A 19,550-nucleotide genomic window follows, 5' to 3' on the forward strand; every position below is an offset into this window, starting at 1 on the left:
TTGCTAGGAAACCTTTAGTCTGGAACAACCAGACCAGGATAATTTGTTTTGGGCTATACTCGCGACATTATCATCACCACGACGGGACGTCGAAGCAACCATCCATCGCCTTCGGTACACCAGATCGTGTCCTTGCAGTTAAGAAGACAGCTTGATAATGTACGTCCGCAGCACCGGCAAAGCAGGCAATTCTTTTCTAACTTTGTTCTGTCTTGGGTGTTCATTGTCTGACTTCTCGCTACTGTAGCAGCAATTAATGTTGGGTTGGCTGTGTTGCAAGGAATTGGCTCCACATACCACTTCGTCATAAATGTCACAATCTAGTTTAGGGACAACTTCACCTTCACAGCATTTGATTGAATGTCCAATTTGAGCCAATTTGATGTATTGTAAATGTTTCATGTGTTTTGTTTATTATTTTGAGTTTAGTCATAATAAATCATATTGTTATTTTGGACAGAACTTTCATTCTGTTAATCGGTAGAGCAACCCTATCATTTCTCACTACATTAATGAAACTTTCCTTTATTTAATTTATTTATCAAATTAAATTATTGCAGGTGCCAAACTCTTTTCTACTCCACTTGCAGGGTCGATTACAATCAGTTCGCGTTTCTTTTTCATCCATGTGCAACAGCAAAAGTAGGAGTTAGAATAGGGGGGCTTAGAGCATCATTTACATACGAAGATTCTAGAAGAATTTAGTGTTAAATACACTGCTAGCCCCGGCACCTCGCAATCCAACCGACTTAATGACGACTTTTAGGGAAGGAAATGCTAATGAAACAATTTGTGATAAACTTTTAGCAAAAAATTTTTCACATGAGTTGTTCAATTAATTACTCTTCACTTGTCCAAGTCGTAAACTGTCTCTGCTTTTAGTTTGACATGACAATGAATTTTGTAGATACAGATTTTTTTTTTTTTTTTTTCTGGCCTTTCAGGGCAACGTAGGAGATGACGTTTATGTGAAGAACTGTGCCGGTCGGGTGAGGGGAACGCTCAAGAAGTTCATTCCTCTTTTCATAGGACTATGCTCTATCATCAGAATTTTGGGTCCAGTTAACTTGCTTATCAGGCATCTGGCAACGGAGGACGGTGTGAGAGGTTCGCCCGGCGAATAAGGCGAGCACCGGCGCAAGCGTCTTGGGCAGTGAGTCCAGTAACAGGTTGCAGGTATATTTGTAGGACGATTTGATTACGTAGCAGACTTAGAGTGCCGTCTTTGTGGGTAGCCTAGCCAGACAGCTCTGTGTCGTGGCACACTGGTGAGAGACATGAGCAGAGTTTCGCTGTGCTGAATTCTGGGCTCCCGGTGGAACTGGGAAGCTGTAGCTTCGATTCGTGAACTTTAGTTAAGTTTTGGATTTTGAGGTCTTAACTGTTATTGTTACCTGTAGGTCTGTTGCGGTCATTGCGATTTCTTAGCTGATCTATTTCACCACCAGTTGGTTCGTCGAACTGCGGTTGTTGATTGCTTTTTCTGGGTCAATACTGGTCTTGGTACCTAGATAGTTAAGTTTTAGCTGACCTCCCTGCCAAACATACCTGTCTCTTCTAATACAACAGGGTGCCGGTTTCGAGATACCTTCGGGCATCGCAGAGGTCATTTGGTGTAGTCTTGCTCCTTGCGTTCAAATGGTTCAAATGGCTCTGAGCACTATGGGACTTAACATCTGAGGTCGTCAGTGCCCTATAACTTAGAACTACTTAAACCTAACTAACCTAAGGACATCACACACTTCCATGACTGAGGCAGGATTCGAACCTGCGTCCGTAGCGGTCGATCGGTTCCAGACTGAAGTGCCTAGAACCGTTCGGCCACTCTGACCGGCTGCTCCTTTCGTATAAATCTTCTGGTGCACCCCTTGTGAGAAGGCAATTCAAACTCTTGGTCACTTAACTGAAGCAGTTATTGATGAAGACCTACCTGTTTTCTATTTGGTAGTCTTACTTAAATGAAGCTGTTATTAAAGAAGGCCTGCCTGTTGGTATTTGGTAATTTTACTTAACTGAACCTGTTTTTGTTAAAGCCTGCCTGTTCCCTTTCAATTAAATAAAGAGCTATTTCATAATTTGAGTTATCTGAAACGCCTATTAGTCAAGTCCTATCTATTTTACCTGTTTTTATTGCCCTATTATTAAGATCTGATATCTTACTCTGTGTTGTAATTAACTGAAATTTTTATAGCCAAAGACCCACCTGTTTCATAGGTATTTATGTCAATGAGTTAGTAACAGGATCAACATAGGATTAAACAGCAAACCGGTTGCACATACACGGTAGGTACATTGCCCTAGGTTTCGACACCTACGAGGGGTATCTTCATCAGAATGAAATGTTGCAAAATCCTGTAAAATAATACATAGAATGACAAAAAACAGATTAACCAAGATGACAGGTTTCATGACGCACAAAGGTTAATTACGTAAAATTACACTGCTAAAAGGTAATAATCAGAATTTGGAGAACCTGTGCTCCTGTCAAAAGTAAAATATAACGTTCTAGCTTTTGCCACGTGTGCCCAGCTGCGAACAACATCAGAGTAACCGGTCCAGTGGCTTACGTTGCTGACACCAAAGCAATAGAGGTTGCGTCGCTTGTCAGGCGCGGACAGTAACATGTGCCCATTTGAAACATTATAACAGAAATACTTTAAAAGGCGAGATTTAATTTTAAAAACAGAATATGAAGAGAGCTTAATGTCTTTTTGAAAATACACTGTAGTCAAGCAGATTAAGTATAACAGAGCCATGTGATAGGCTTTACAGAAATTACTACTACGTAAAGGACCAAACCACAGAAAAATTTTACAAACAACCGTACAATCCAGAAAATATCTGCATGAAGGTAACTTCAGCAGCACATACTGGAAGAAAATAATGTTTCGGGACCAGGAGACATTTTGATCATATACAGTGGTTCCCAGGAAGGAATTCAAAGTTTGTTCGAAATTTTTAAGTCTTCATGAAAAAATTAGCTTCATTTGTGAGCTAGCTGAATTACTTGTAGCTCTGTACTGCACTGTCAACGACGGACCTTCTTTCGGTATTTTTCGAAAAGCTAGTAATACATATCAAATTGTGCCTACTACTTCAGTTAATCCTCATTCCCATAAGAAAGCACTTTACAATTCTTTCATTCATCGTGCAGTCTCTATACCTTTGTCAACTGACAACACTGATGGAGAAGATCATAACAACGTGCCAAAAGCTAGAACATTTTAATTTTTACTTCAGCATAGCTGCCCCAAATTCTGACTATTGCTTTTTAGCAATGTAATTTTACGTAAGTAACCTCTGTGCGTCATGAAAACTGTCTTTTTGGTGAATGTGTTTCTTGTCACACTTGATTTTCCATGTATTACTTCACAGGATTTAGCAACATTTCATTCTGATGAAGACACCCCTAGCAGGTCTCGAAATCTAGGTCAATGTACCTACGGCTTATGTGCAACAGGCTGGCTGTTTGTGTGTTGAGAATAGTATACGGTTGCTGAATAACAGCTATGTTCAAAACTGTTAGTAACAGGAAGTGACACACGATGGCACGTGAGCTCTAACCTTTCACCTTACATCCCTTTACCCATAATTGTAGGTTTCACCAATGAGTAAACCTCAACAGATTACCAGCACCAAAGCGCAAATCTTTGGGCGCGGAGGGAGTCCCGGTAGAGGTGTATGTGCCCCACTTGCGCCCCTTCAGCGAGTCTTTCACAGAAACTATTAACGAACTGCTTCGGTATGCCACCTTACCGGCGGATTTCACTCAGGGAATCACAGTACTCATCCCGATGCGACAAAATACTTCACCATCAAACCTGATCTGCCGATTACGTTATTAAACTTCAACCTCGCTGACTCGCGCACTAACAACAGATGGAAACCTTTTTTTTATCATGTGTCGTGTGTCCTTGAGGGGCAATCAATGATCAACATTAACATTCTAGCCCGCTATACAGATCTTATGCACATGAACTATCAAGCGAACGCATAAACTAGCATCGCCTTTCTAAATCTAGCATGACCGAATAGATTATGGTTCTAGTTGCACACATTGTCTGCTCTTGGTTTTAATTCGAAGTTCACTGACCACCTCGCCTCATCTATCGGTGACACATCCTCGACATTAAAAATAAATGGAAGTCTCAAGAAACCAAACAAACAAGTTTGTCCTTTATCCGCTGGTTCGTTTGCAGTCGCCATGGCACTCTTGCAACGTCATCTCCACCACATTCTTCGGGCATCAGTCAGAATGACTTCAAACCAATCGCCCAAGCCTACGCATGTGATGTCACTTTGATACTCTAAGCTGACAGACGCAAAGCTCGCCGAGGAGTTTCTAGATAGCTATTCACAGTACAGCGCCGTAGCTTTGAACATATTTCAATCTGTGACCTTACCCACAGATTAGTATCCTCACGAACTAGAACACCCTTGGTTGCCTCGAGTAGACAATAGAAAACACCTGATAATCTTTTTACTGCCTAACCAAATGATGCGATGATGTCATCTTTTATTTTCGCGTGTAGTCACAGACTAAATTTTTTTTCCGAGAAGAACGTGGTCTGTAGTAAGCTGTAATATTCTTCATTAATTGTTCGATCGGTCGATTTTGACGTTTGTCATTTTCAAGTACCTAAAATAAAACTTTAACGGAAGAATATTACTTGTAAAAAGTACAAGACGTATTACCAATCACGTCACGAACTTAGAATAGGACGTTACCTCTGTTTGCAAATATGATTTATCACAGACATGGTATGTAATTCAATTACTATTCCAAATATGGGGCCACATTTTACGTAGTCCATATACAACATTGTACGTATCTTAATGTATTACACGACTGCATGACAATATGTGTATGTTGTTACCACTCACTATGTAAACCGACAGTTGACATCTGCTGTTACTCAGTGTTGTCAAAGGCATACTTCACAGATGACATCGCCGACCATCAACTACGACAAGTTAGAGTTCATAACAGTGTTTTGATAGCGCGCCAGAAAATATCAGAACTTCATACACTCCAAAACAGGAAACACTTGCAAGTATCAAAGTGTTTAATGTTGTGAACCGAAAGTGAACTCGACTGTCATCTTAAACTTCATATGTCCGTTTTGTAATCTTGAACAATGCAAGTTGTGTAATAAGTAATCGTTATCTGATTAGATGAGTCGCCTAAACTACCTGAAAGTCTATAACTGTGTTCAATTAAACTTATACCAGATACTCAGAAAACCAAAAAAAGTGTGTTAAACAAGCTGTCCTGTGAATTTATGTTTTGCGTAGTGCAGTGAACAGCGCTGCAGTGCATGCCGTTGCAGTACCTGACTTGCAATTTCAACACACGGAACTAAGAGAACAAAAATGCTATATAAAATTAAAAAACCAATTTTGAAGGTGATAGAAGCTGAAGAAATGAATTAAAATTTGTGCCACAGCCGAGACATGTGCCCAGTTCTTCTTCCTTACAATCCAGATAGGTTAGCCATTGCACCTCCACAACAGAAGACCGAACAGGTCTGCACAAACTCTGCTATGGCCGTGCACCCCCCCCTTCCTCCTCCCCCCAAAAAAAACACAAACTTCAGTGCATCTCTAGAGCTTATTTTCCTCTTCTTAGATCGTTACTATTGCCGAGACTCTCCGGTATTGGAATAGAACCCCATCGTTGTATGCCACGGAGAAATCCTGCCTGTACTTCAGGCGTAAGTGATCTATAGATTTGTACACTTAAATTAATTTTGAGGCATTTAAGTCTCATTTTTTATCTACGATCATGAAGAATCTGAAAAAAAAGAATTGAAATTCGTGCCACACCTATGATCTGAACCGAGGTCTCTTTGCTTACTGCACATGTTGGCTAGCCATTATACCAACGCAACAGTCGAGCTAACACAGTTGCACGGAATACCCTGATGCAATGGCCCCCGTATATAAGCTGAAGATATGAAGTTTGTGTTAGGGTGGGAATTCTACTAGCGTAGTCCATGGTTCAAATGGCTCTGAGCACTATGGGACTTAACAGCTGTGGTCATCAGTCCCCTAGAACTTAGAACTACTTAAACCTAACTAACCTAAGGACATCCATGCCCGAGGCAGGATTCGAACCTGCGACCGTAGCAGTCGCGCGGTTCCGGACTGCGCGCCTAGAACCGCGAGACCGCCGCGGCCGGCGTAGTCCATGGAAAATTGTTATTGTTTACTGCTATAGTGATGTATTGGAAAGCATGCCAGGCTGTTAAGCAATCCCACTGAGGATGCCCAGGTTCAATTCCTGGCTATGGTAAACATTTTAATACATTTCTTCAGCTTTCATTATTATCGTAGAAAAAAGATACCTCAAGGAGAACTTAATTATATCAGAATTTTGAAGGAACAAATAACCCAAATGTTTCTACTAAAAGCGTTGTGAATTAATATGCGCAAACTGACTAAATCAATTAAAAACTTTGAACAATGTATATGCAAACTTAACACTGCACTGTAAGAATAAAACACGCTGCATATGAAATGAAATTTGAACCGATCTCTACCTAAATTAAACCTGGTTATGAATTTGAAATATAAGACCTGAATGAATGATCTAACCATTTTATGGCTGTGATGTAACTGGCCCTAACAAATTTTTATGAGGCTTTACTGTGGAAACGGAAACTCAATGCTGCTAGAAGTGACGACCGTTACAAAAAATGAAGCGTAGTAGCAAACAAACAAAAAAAGGGAAGAAAGAAAACCTTGCGCAGTTCAGTGCAAGGACATGAGACTATTCTAAGCGGATCATGCTTTAATCACAGTGTTCTGCAAAGTGCAATGCAGCGACACACGTAATTTGAAAATAAACTTCCGTGAGGACACGGTGGTAAAATTTAAACCTGACAAATAACTGAAAGGAAACTAATTTATTTAAACTTTATTGTAAATTCTGAACTCATTCTTTGACAATTACAATGATCCTACAAAAATTACTTTTTACAACAAATATTTCTCTGTCTTTAAATGAGTTAGCAGTATGGTAAAGGAGTGGTAAATTTCTAAACCTGAGTGCAAGCTATGTGAACTGGTAACTTTATCACTCTGAACAATGAAACTAACCCAGACCAATAAAGAAAAATCCTACAAACCTTCCATTTTCCACACATCAAATTACGCGCAAGTAAGCAATGCAGCAGCAACATTATCTGAAAATCTTCGCTTCTGAAATTAATCTTTGTCAAATCGTATTCGCCAAGTTTCACATTCTCCGCATCTCTGTCTGCACTGCCAGCTTTTTCCAGACGGATCAGCAGCATGACCAACACCCGACTCACTCCATGCCTTCTCTTAATATGTTCCTGCAGCAACAATTCCATTGACAACCAGAGGTCACACCGCTTATACTCAAAACCTTTGTGGCATAACAAATCGACTTTGAAAACTTTTGTTTGAAACACGCACAGAACATAAATGTGAAGTATGAGATAGATAGAAATGTTGAGCTCCCATCAAATTCCTTGAATACCAAAACTGAATAAAAACTTTACAAGTAAACAAAGAAAAAATGTTATTATATGCTCTCATTCTGTCCACACAAATTATACTTTGTAACCAAAGTAACTTTTACACCCCATTCCATAGTGCTACTGGTTGAATAATCCGTCCACTTTTCATATACTTATTGGACACTTTACGTTGAGCACTGGCTTTGAATCCGTGTCTTGCTTTTCTCTGCCATGGATCCACTGAATGACTCAGATTACAGCAAACGAATATATACTGTATTAGGTCAAAATCTGAAGTCTCATCCTGTTTTTAGTGAGAGGTACGTGAAATTTCAACACGGTCGTAAAAAATCGCGGGGTGCTGAAAATTTGTTTCGTAACTTATTTGGGGAGCTGAATTCAGTAGGTAAGTATAACTTACTAAAATAATTTATCTTTTTAATTTTTTAATTTTGAAAAATGAACCGCGGGCTTCCGCGGCACTTTAGAGTTGGTAGATTTCAGGGGCGTTACCGCTAGGGTGTCTATGTATGTATCATGGTATGAATAAAATTGGGTTGATCACCTCCTCGCTGTAAGAACCTCAAACCCCGCAGCCATCCATTCTGGGCTAGGAACTGTATAAACATTTAATTTCCGGTTCACAACTCAGTCCGCCGCGGATGTAAATCCACATGTCTGGGAATTGTAAAAAAATATATATTATAGTTATTTATTTACGTTGACTTCGGATGTATACATATATTAGACACATATACGATTACGGATGTATGTATTGTTTACACATATATAGACATTCATATAATTAACGTTTCAATTAAATTTCTACACTGCAAATATTTATCTAATGTCGCAAAACTAACTATAGTTAAACTTTACTGAAAACATGAAAACGACCGCAATAAAAGAATGCTACTCTTCCGTCAATTTTAAACATTTTTGGCTCAAACTTTGTGAATGTATTTCGTGATAGCCAACAGCTCCATGTACGAGTCTGAAAACAATGACTTTTTTCAAACTCAAAAATTCAAAAGTGATGAAAAATTCTTAGCAAATTGGACAAATTGGATTTACCCACTGAATTATGTCAAAAGTTTATTAAACATATTTTCAGCCTTGTGCCATTTTTTTACGACGGCGTTGAAATTTCACTAGTACCTCCCGATGAGGACCCCACACACGAGCTGCGAGTCGACTGCGATATCGCCTGTAATAGGTCGCTCGCTACGACCAAGCACACACGAACAATTCACCGTTTAGCTGCAGTGGCAGATGATCGTATCTCAAGAATACTCTCTAAAAGTCAATAAAAAAAACGAGAACTGACTTTTTTGATTTGCTTAGAACCCTTTTTCTTGGAAACTGTAGGTTACGTTACAGAATACTTTGTTTTTCACTGATGCCAAGTGGGTTTTTTACATCTTTCCAGTGTCCTAATACAATTAGTTTTTTATTTATTACTCCTCAGCTACTTTTTCTCTCCTTACTCATGAAGTTTAGCTTCACGTATTTCCACAATAGTTTGCCAATCTCGAGGTGTCTATAGCAAACAGCAGCACTACTGATTTCCGTAAGTCTTGTTCTCAACTTGAGATGGATATTTAGATTATATGAAACTACATGAGGCTTGAGTATAGATATAGAATAGGTTTGCCCTTAACATATAAATTAAAATGTCCACTATAAAAACTTTGATGATGCTTGTGGTTTTTTCGAAGAAATCTCAGTATCACCAGACGGAGTCCAGTACGTCGTGCCTATTACGAAAAACGTTCTATGAATGCCACTTCTATGGCACGGGCCTCAGACTTCTAATTAATGCAAATTCTGAAATTATAAAAGTCTTTATATTTGAATCGCTTATTGAGAAATGGCAACATTAGTTCACAGTATTCGTGCTTCCTGAATGACTACACATTCAAACATGTGATACCTGAGCTTCTCCTGGCGTAAACTATGTTCAAAGTACTTACGGGCATTCAGCCAGGTTGAATTTTCGACAACTGCCGATATTTCGGCGGATGCACACTCCGCCATTTTCAAGGCTTAACTGCAACGACCAGACGAAGTGCAGAAAACACGAGAGCTCGGTTCTGCGAGTCTAACAGAAAAGATAACACACCTAAACAAAAGCCACCAAAGATGAACGAAGTCAGAGCTATCGATAGTAAGAAACTATGGACTGGTAGTTGAGGAAACGTTAACTCTGTCCCTATGTTTTTTAACAAGTGAAAGAGCAGGATTCCAGGCCGAGTTTAAACAAAAGCCTCCATCCCTATTCACAAGGTTGCTAGCCAATTTAATTTCAACAGACTCCTTAATCACACTATCCCAATAGCCGGACGTGCATGCTAATATCTCGGTATTATTATACCACATGGGGTGACCAGTGTCCAAACAATGTTCGGCAATAGCAGATTTGCTAGGCTGCTGTAGTCGCGTGTGCCGTTTATGTTCAATACACCGGTCCTCCACGGTCCTGATGGTCTGACCAATGTATGCCATGCCACAGCTACAAGGAATGCGATAAACACCTGCCTTACGTAAACCAAGATCATCCTTAACAGACCCCAAAAGCGCTTTAATCTTAGATGGAGGTCGGAAAACACATTTCACATTGTATTTCCGTAAAATACGACCTATCTTGTTTGAAGTGCTTCCTATGTAGGGCAAAATGGCAATAGATTTAGGAGTCAACTGAGAATTATCATCAGTCACCTGGCGCACAGTTGGTTGATATCGCAACGCCCGTTCAATCTGTCTTTCACTATACCCATTGTGGCGGAAGGTAGCCTCAAGATGGGCCAGCTCCGCAGGCAAAGTCTCAACGTCGGAGATGACATGTGCCCTGTGTACCAGGGTACGAAGTACCCCTTCACGTTGGGCCGGATGATGACAACTGTCCGCCTGCAGATACAAGTCAGTGTGAGTACGCTTCCTATAAACCGCATGTCCCAACGATCCATCCACCTTCCTCCTAACCAAAACGTCAAGAAAGGGAAGGCAACCATCCTCTTCCACCTCCATGGTAAAACGAATGTTGGGGTGGATCGAGTTTAGATGTTCTAAAAAGGCATTCAAATGCTCCCTGCCATGCGGCCAAACAACAAAAGTATCGTCAACGTATCTGAAAAAACAGGCAGGTTTCAATGGCGCCGACTCCAATGCATGCTCCTCGAAGTCTTCCATGAACAGATTTGCAATCACAGGAGATAACGGGCTACCCATCGCAACTCCATCTGTCTGCCCGTAATACTGGTCATTGAATAAGAAATACGTGGACGTCAACACATGTCGAAACAAATTAGTTAGTTCCAGTCCAAACTTCACTTCAATTAACCGCAACGAATCAGACAAAGGAACACGAGTAAAGAGCGAGACCACATCAAAACTTACTAACATATCAGAGTCATTCAACTGCATTCCCTCCAAACGCCGTAAGAAGTCAGCTGAGTTCTTAATATGATGTTCACAACGTCCAACTTGTGGGCTTAACATTGAAGCAAGGTGCTTAGCCACATGATATGTTGGAGCACCGATATTGCTGACTATGGGGCGGAGAGGGACCCCCTCCTTATGCAGTTTCGGAAGGCCATATAACCTGGGGGGGACAGCACTATAGGTGTTAAGACTCTTGATAGTGTCCTGTGGCAAACCACTTTTCTTCAGGAGGTTGTTGGTCTTCCTCTCAACGCTTTTCGTGGGGTCAGCATCGATCCTGCGATACGCTGAGTCAGATAATAAACAATTCATCTTTTGTACAGAGCGAACTCTTGGTAATCGCAGATGATGTTCCGTACTGTTACTTCTGATTGTGAACGATTTTCCCGACAGATCCCGAAGAAGCACGGCTGAATAACTTGCGCTGCAAATTGTGTTGTCATCTGCAGAAGGATTATTTATTTCTAGGTTAGGGTGGTTAATAGTAACATATCCCTCCAGTCGAAACACTTGTATTCTTTCCAATATGGCCTGCGCTCCACGGAGATGCCTTTTTCCAACCACCCAAGGAGGGAAAAAGAAACTCTGCGCTTGGCGAAAGAAAATTCTACATTGCAATCGTGAGTCATGCAGGAAGAATGCAACAATACTGAACATTAATATGCGAGCTGCAAAATTACTGAATTGGTAACTATATGAAATGCCACTAGTTCAAAAACCAATGAATTTGTTATTTTAAGCGTTTCGGGAGATACCCATCATGAGGTAGTTATGATCATCTAGGTATTCAGATGAACAAAGACAGGTTGTAACTGGTACAGCTATCATGGCCATCTGTGCTGAGACGTGTTAGGTGGGAATCCCGACGACCAGTATATCTGACCTCATGTTCTCGTGCAATCCAACACCATATCACGGCAGTACGCTCCTCAATATCGCCCAAATCTGGATATTGCACGATTAGGCCATCTGGCCAATCGAAACCAATAATGAGGCCCCTTTGGAGTCCTGTCATGCACTGATAACTCTACCTCATACGAGCATACGAGATCTGTGTCCTTCAGTGAGCATTCTACGTCTGAAATTCTTTAAAAACCTTATGTGCGCTATCAGCTCTGGGAATTGGACTGAACATGAACATTACTAATGCACTCTAGTGGTCGTTGTGCTGTCATAGAACATGGCAAGATTAAACTTGTATATATCTGATGATTTGTACAAATTTACAGCCGGCCGCAGTGGCCGAGCGGTTCTAGGCGCTACAGTCTGGAACCGCGCGACCGCTGCGGTCGCAGGTTCGAATCCTGCCTCGGGCATGGATGTGTGGATGTCCTTAGGTTAGTTAGGTTTAAGTAGTTCTAAGTTCTAGGGGACTGGTGACCTCAGCAGTTAAGTCCCATAGTGCTCAGAGCCATTTTTGAACAAATTTACATTGACTTCCGGCTACGTGTTCAGGATGCTTCATTTCTTTAACACTTTGTTTACTTTTTCATATTTTTAGGTAATTTCATTGTCTGTCTGTTAGGCATAAATTTTGCAGTTTAGTTTAAACTAATTTCCCGATGAGCTAGAGACTTGAAATTTTAAAAGTAGCTCAGAAATGGATGGCACTGCATTGTTATTAGATTAGTGTGTAAGTTCGTAGCGTTTTTCCATAAATTTATTAAATACTAAACGTACACGTAACGGAGAGTTTAGTAATCAGTGACATATCCTGCACTATTTACAACAGTCTGCCGACGCTGACATAACTTTTAGATTCTGCGACGGTAAAAATCACTTGTTTTTGAGGCGAAGAACTCGTCGAGCCATGTTTGGAGTGCATTTTCCATCCAGAAACGAAGTTTCTTGGAGGAAAATCTGAGGGCGCATGATCTGTTCGGTAGGTGTGGGTGGCAGGGAGGGGTTTCAAAAAGATTGGTAACGCCTCATGTCCCTGAGCTGCCCCGCAGGAACAGCATGTTGTAAGAATACACCTACATTTACATCCACATGACTACTCTGAAAGTCACACTTAAGTGACTGGCAGAGGGGTTCATCGAACTACCCTCAGACTATTTCTCTGTTCTGTTCACGAACAACGTGGGGTAAGAAACGAACTCTTAAATATTTCCCTGCGTGCTCTGATTTCTCTTATCTCACTACGATGATCATTTCTCCCTACGTAGGTGAGAGTCAACAAAATGTTTTCGCATTCAGAGGAGAAAGTTAGTGATTGAAATTTCGTAAAAGATCTCGCCACAACGAAAAACGCTTCTGTTTTAATTATTGCCACCACAAATCTTGTGCCATTTTTGTGACATTATCTCGACTATTTCTCGATATTGCTAAACGAGCTGCCCTTCCTTGAACTTTACCGATGCCCTTCGTGAATCCTAGCTGCTAATAATTCAGTAAAGCACAGCAATATTGCACAAGTTGATGGCTTAGGGCATAAACCTGTTATAGTTTCTGCGTTTTATGCCAATAAAACCCCGTCTTCGGTTTTTAACATTTGTTACGTTATCGTCCCAACTTAAATTGCTCGTAATTTTAATACCTAGGTATTTCGTTGAATTGAGCGTTTAGATTTGTGTGTTTCGTCGTATAATCGAAATTTATCTGATTTTTGTAAGCATTTTGATAACGCACACGTTTCAGTATTGAGTCAGTTGCCACCTTCCGCACCATAAGATATCTTTTCTAAATTATTTTGCAATTGATTTTGACATTCTGATGACTTTACTATACGGTAAACGAAAGAATCATCTGCAATCAATCTACAAGTACTGCTCATATTATCTCCCAAATCATTTATATAGATTAAGAAGCGAAGAGACACTAGAACACTTCCTTGGGGAACGCCAGATATCATGTGTGTTTTACTCTATGATTTACCATCAGTTGCTACGAACTGTGCCCTTTCAGACAAGAAATAACGAATACAGTCTCAGAACTCCATTGGCACGCTGTTTGATTAGCAGCCGCTTTTGAGCAACGGTGTCAAAGCCTTTGTAAATATAAAAATACGGAATCAGTTTCATAGAGCCCCTGTCGACAGCACTCATTATTCGTGTGAATAATTAGCTAGTTGTGCTTTACAAGAACGATATAATCTGAATCCGTGCTGACTATGTGTCAAGAGATCGTTCTCTTCGAGACAGTTCCTACTATTCGAGAAAAGTGTATGTTTAGAAGTCGTATTGGAAATCGACGCCAGTGATAAGGGTCTGTAATTACAGTGCATTTTTCCTATTTCAACTCTTGAAAAAAAATTTGTATAAAATCTCCACAAAATTTTCTAAATCCAGTGAGAAACTTCAGACTTATAAGATTAAAAACTAGAAAACAATAATTTAAATAAAAATAATTTTTTAATTCTAACCCTTCTAAATCGAACTAAACTGTACAAAATATCATATTCCAGCTGCACCCAGATTTGTAACTGTGTACAGGTGAAATTTGCGCTTTTCAATTTGTAATTGCTATTACAATATCTGTATGAGTTATCAACCTCTCCCTCTCAGTCTCTCTCCCTCTCAGTCTCTCTCAGTCGCCCTCCCTCAGTCTCTCTCCCTCTCAGTCTCTCCCTCTCAATCTCACCCTCTCAGTCACTCTCCGTCACTCCCTCTGTCTCTCTCCCTCTCACCCTCTGTCTCTCTCCCTCTCAGTCCCTCTCAGTATCTCCCCCTCTGTCTCTCTCCCCCTCAGTCTCTCCCTCTCAATCTCTCCGTCTCTCTCCCCCTCCCTCTCTCTTCCCCTTCCTCCCCCTCTCCCTCCCTCCCTCCCTCTCTCTCTCTCTTTCCCTTTCTCTCTCTTTCCCTCTTCCTCTCTTTCTCTCTCTCTCTCTTTCCCTCGCTCTCCTTTTTATGTGTCATCAGTCTTCTAGCTGGTTTGATGCAGCCTGCCACGAATTCATCTGCTGTGCCAATCTTTGCAGTTGCCAGTTACATATTTACTTATTTGCTGAGTGTATACTGATCTGTCTCCCTCTAGAGTTTCTGCCTTCTACACCTCCCTCTAGTACCATAGATGTTATTTCCTGATGTCTTAACAGACGTCTTATCACCTTCCCTTCTTCTTTTCAGTGTCATTCATAAGTTCCTTCAATCACCGATTCTGTGGAGGACCTCCTAATCCCTTACCTTATCAGTCCACTTAATTTTCAACATTCGTTTGTAGCATCTCATCTCAAACGCATGGAGTCTCTTCTCTTCCCGACTCCCCACAGTTTGTGTTTCACTACCACACAATTATGTGCTCCAAACACACATTCTCAGAAACTTCTTCCTCACATTAAGGCATATGTTTGGTGCTAGTAGATTCCTCTCGGCCAGGAACGCCATTTCTGCCAGTGCTAGTCTGCTTTTTATGTCCTCCTCGCTCCGCCCATCATGGGTTATTTTGCTGCCTAGGTAGCAGAATTTCTTAACTTAGTGTTCTTCGTGATCACTATCCCCGATGTTAAGTTCATGCAGTTCTCATTTCTAATACTTCTCACTACTTTCGTCTGTCTTCGATTTACTCTCAATCCATATTTGTACTCATCAGACTGTTCATTCTGTTCAACAGATAATGTAATTCTTCTTCACCTTCAGTGAGGACGTCATTAGTAAATCTTATTGATATCCTTTCACCATGAGCTTTATTCCCAGTTTTGAATCTTTCTTCTTTTCTCCGCTTATCTTTCTGACATTGCTTTTTCGGTGCATGGATTGAACAGTAGGGGTGAAAGACAACATCCCTGTCTACACCCTTCTTAATCCTAACATTTTGATCTTAATCTTGAGTTTTATTGTTCCCTCTTGGATCTTATGCACAATATGTATTACCCGTCTTCTCTATAGCTTACTCATACTTTTCTCAGAATTTCGAACATATGCACCAGATCGCCAAGTCCTATGATAGTGTCTCTGGAACAGATCACATACTGACGAGCAGTGTTGAGGTGCTGGTCGAAGGGGTGTTTCGTTAGCCACTTCCTTTGTTGATGGACTATTTTTCCTGAAGACTCTTCCAATGAATCTGTCGGACATTTGCAATAGGTGCTATTAATTTTATGAAGTACTAATACTAGTAGATATTTTATGGAAGAAACTGCTTCCAGTGATGGTTCTGCAACTCTGAAATCATACAGTAACGAGTATTTCTGCCTATTTGTTCGTATAACGTAACGTTTATGTCGAGGGTCAATTGCCACTCCCTCCATCAAGCGCCGATGCTCTGAAGGTCTTCCGTCATTTCTCTACAATTTTCAATCTCAGGACTTCTCTGTAAACAATAGTACCATCCGTAAAAGACTCATGGAACTCCTGACGTTATGTACCAATCGTTTGGTACCTTTCGCTGTTGCGGCATCCTGCGACAAACTGCTGCTAGTAGGGGAGTAAGTTCTTTCGCATAGTCTTTGTAGAAATTCAAGGGTACTTCATCCATTCATGCCTCTCCACTATTGAGCGTTGTTAATTGATTTTCTGTTCTGCAATTAGTTAAGTTAATATACGCCCTACCGGCGTTCTTACGATGGTAGAAAGTAGGCACCATATTACGATCTTCCGTGGTAAAACAATTTCTTCAGGCCAAATGTCTTATTTTGGTGTGTAAGTCCTGGGACGGTCTCGTTGGTAGCGACGCGTCCTATTTCCTTATCCAACCCTCCCCAGTGTGAGGCTGTGCTTCGTTCTTCGTGACATCATTGTCGACAGCATCTTAAACCTTAATGTCTCCTCATTTCCTTTTGTAACAAACACCCCTTTACACACTATACACACTTCGCAAAGGAAAGGGGTCAGCGTGGGGGAAGAAACTATATGTTTGCTATTAGGCGCTGGACCTACCCTCAGGATCTCCCAGACGACATCGCCGTGTAACTTCAGTGATATTATTTTATGAAAAACAGGCGAATTACCTTACGGACTGAGCTACGTGCACCTGCTCCCGCTGCAGCTTTCGTGACTGAGGTAAGAAACAGCCCTCCGCAACTGAGCAGAGCTAAATGCCAGCAGCACAAAGGAGCTGAGACTCTAAAAGGCGAGCCCAGGCGGGCCGTGAGTGGCTGCATAATTACGGGAACCGCCTGGGGCAGCGAAGGCAACGGCAGGCGGCTTGCGCTGTCTGCCAGCATCATCTGTCTCAGTCTCAACCGCAGCAGGCAGCGTACGTCGTACATCAGCAGCCCACGGTACCTCCTCCACCTCACGTGAAAGCCTGCCCTCTACCGTCGCTCTGTATCATTCAGATTTAAGTGGTCTGCTTCGTTCTATAGTAAATGAAACTATAAATCGGTAATTTAGTTTGTTTCTAGTCAACATTGTTTTTCAGAGTCAGAAAGACTCTTATTTAAAGAATAATGTTTACAAGTACTTAAATTTTTGGATGGGGTCCGCCTTTAGCAAAACAAGTCCCAAACATGTTTCATTGTAGTTGCAGCGTCATCAGTGGTTTTTTATTATTTTATTATTTTATTTTTTGGCTATTAAACGTAAGGAATGTTGTTTGCTGTTTATATTTAAATCGAAATCACAGATTTTATAAGAGCACATAAAATTACGAATTCATACCTTCTTACCACATGGTGTGGTTTTCCTGCTGTATTACCTTTTTACAGTGTCTGTTTTTCTTTACAGTTTGTCATGTGCAACCATGTACAATTTAAAGTAGACAAAATATTTACGCAAAAATTACGATTCCTAAATTGTTATGGCTACGCCTGAGATTAATTAATTTTACATGAAAGGTTGTGTGTGTGTGTGTGTGTGTGTGTGTGTGTGTGTGTGTGTGTGTAAGCGTGTGTGTGTAAGCGTGTGTGTGTGTGTAAGCGTGTGTGTGTGTGTGTGTGTGTGTGTGTGTTGTGGAGAGGGGGCTGTGTATTCATTCTGTACCTGCTTTCCTTCAACTATGTTTCCACACCTTCAACTGTTCGACAGTCCGCCATCGTGTTTTTACAGCTGGTAAACAATGACAGTGACAACTCAATACACAGAACTTGACAGTGAAGAAAATGAGGAAAAAAGTAAACGTAAGTGAGACATAATGTAAAATACACACACACACACACACACACACACACACACACACACACACAAACAAACAAACAAACAAACAAACAAACACACACACACACACACACACACACACACACACACACACACACAACCTTTCACATAAAATTATTTAATTTCAGGCACAGCCATAACAGTTAATAAATCGTTATTCTTTTCATAAATATTTTGTATACATTAAGTTGTGTATGGTTGCAGATGACAAACTGTAAAGAAAAACACACAGTAAAGTCATGCAGCAGGAAAATCGCACCATATAGTCAGAAGGTATGAATACATAGTTTTATGTGCTCCTCAAAAATCTGTAATTGCGATATAAATATTAATATTTACATATATATAAATAAATAGCAAACAACACTCCTTATGTTTAACAGCCATAAAATAAAAAAACCCACTGATGATGCTGCAACTGCAGTGAAACATGTTTGGGACAAAGAAACAAAATTGTGTTTTGCTAAAGGCGGACCCCATCCAAAAACGTATGTATTGTTAAACAAAACACAGAAAACAGAGTTTCAACCTCAAGATGATTCACAAGTACTGTCTAACAGCGTAGCGCCCACTGCTTCTCTTAAATTGACTGTATGGTCTGCATAGATGTTTTTGTTTCTCTTTAATCGAATTTTTATGTTTTTCACAAACTGCAACGTCTTGTGAACTTTCCATGCCAATTAACGCCATGAAAGCATCGTCTATTCGATTGTATTTTTGACCAAAAAGCGATTGAGGAAGCCGGAGTGGGAGGTCTTCGTTAATCCTGCCTTCTGCTTTTATTTTTATAGAAACTTTCATCCCATAACACACATTTCTTCAGATTTCATATAACAGTTTTTCACATATGTAGCTTTAAAAATGTTTCAACATAAAGAAATATTTTTAAAAGTTTCCATCCCCTGTTTTATTCCGTTAGGGATTGAATTTTCAAAAAAACACTGAAATACGTATATTATACACTATTTTAATTGTAACCGAGGAGGCAAATACAAATTGTCAGAGACTTAGTTTCAAGTCTGCATCCATAGTGAACTATTTCCTTAAAAATTTTCCTCCCGTATTTTATCCCCTTAGTATTTGAATTTCTTAAAACTCTGAAACACAATTTTTTTTAAATTTCTGACCGAGAGACCAAATACAAAGATTCTTTGATTTATCTTGAAAAACGCAATCATAATGAAATACTTTCATAAAAGGTGTCAATTCATTTTTCATTAGGTTAGGAGCTGAGTTTCCAAAAACACTAAAATACGTATTATTTTGTATCCAACTGAGAAATCATTTACCAATTTTCATAGACTTAGTCTTATAAATATTTTAATAATTTATTTCCAAAAAACGTTTCCCCCCTATTATACCCCTTAGTGATAGGATTTCCAAAAATGTTGAAGCACCTACTCCATATTTCTGGTGGAGAAATCAAATACCAATTTCTGTAGTCCTAACTTCAAAAATGACTTAATAGCGACACATTTTCAAAAAAACATTTCATCCCCTACCAGAGGTTAAAAGTACCGTTAAAGTTGTAAGGTTCTTTTATTTAGAGGACGACCAGTTTCCGGCTCTTATAAGCCCATCTTCAGGT

This window comes from Schistocerca gregaria, chromosome 4, assembly GCF_023897955.1.
Source record: "Schistocerca gregaria isolate iqSchGreg1 chromosome 4, iqSchGreg1.2, whole genome shotgun sequence".
Lineage (NCBI taxonomy): Eukaryota > Metazoa > Arthropoda > Insecta > Orthoptera > Acrididae > Schistocerca > Schistocerca gregaria.